Raw genomic sequence first — 1,057 nt, forward strand, 5'->3', positions numbered from 1 at the left:
CGAAAGTAACGGTCGGAAAGGTCCCTCTAATTATTGCTGTTTTACGAGTGCCGTTATGAACTTCAATATTATCAGAAAGAATCTATCACAATTATTAGTAATTATGAGACCAAATTGTTCATAATGAGCGGATTCTTGTATGTCTATTTCGCCAGCACTTCCTCCTGCCCCAGCGCGTAATGTCACTTTTCCAATAATGACCCGGATATGACTGGGGATTGCCATTATGCTTCTATGATTAAAAGCAAGGCCTGCTTATAATTAAAAGGAGTGTGGAATGTCATCACTAATGATTCATTAGCATTGCTGTGTCGACAGACGACCTGCACGGACTGACATTATCCCACCAGCGCTGCAGCCATCCTAACAGCCGCACATGGACATTGTACATTTAATGTGTAATGAACGTGTGCAAGGCAATGATGTCGCTGCGGAGCTGGCCCATCATGAAACTTCCCGCATTCCGATAATTTCTACGGGACGGACGAAACTTGAAAAGCACAGCACAGTCTACCAACAGGTGAACCGGGTGAGTATGTGTGCCGGGTATGTACAATGTCGTCCGGGCCATGCCCAGACTGGTCATTCTATGAGCTTTTCGACTATAAAAGCCGCAGCACTTGGCCCAACAGGTCAGATTCGGCTTCGCAGCGACACTCTGTTCTTCAGCTAGCAGCTCCTTCCTTCATCCGATCAGGTAAGCAAATGCGAGGCTTGCTCTTTTCCCTCCAATCCACCTGTGTCTCTTCCACGGTGTGCGTCTGAGGATCTGCGCGTGTGTGTGCGTGTGGATATGTTCGTGTGTGTGTGTGTGTGTGTGTGTGTGTGTGTGTGTGTCCCTATATAATCATATCGATATACATGTTATTTCTGCGGAATCTCCGTGTAGAGTTATGTGAAGATGTACACCGTTAGGCGCTGCATCTGCCGCTAGGGTTTGCCGGGTGTTAGCGGCCGTCGTGAGTTCCCTTCGGGAACGGACACGATAATTTACTCTCTTTTTTACTCAGATACTCGTACACGTATCTTTAAGTTTTAGTCCTGACCCAGATCATGG

At 46.9% G+C, this 1,057-nt stretch overlaps 1 long non-coding RNA gene across 1 annotated transcript in view; it reads left to right on the plus strand.

Annotated features, from left to right (window-relative positions):
* The first annotated feature begins 532 nt into the window (after positions 1–532).
* LOC135811707 (uncharacterized) overlaps positions 533–1,057 on the plus strand; it is a 2,000-nt gene continuing 1,475 nt past the window's right edge. Inside the window, exon 1 of the long non-coding RNA XR_010552685.1 lies at positions 533–697. This is a non-coding gene — a long non-coding RNA (uncharacterized LOC135811707). The remainder of the gene's footprint in view (positions 698–1,057) is intronic.

The sequence above is a fragment of the Sycon ciliatum genome, chromosome 3, assembly GCF_964019385.1.
Source record: "Sycon ciliatum chromosome 3, ocSycCili1.1, whole genome shotgun sequence".
NCBI classification, from domain to species: Eukaryota; Metazoa; Porifera; class Calcarea; order Leucosolenida; family Sycettidae; genus Sycon; species Sycon ciliatum.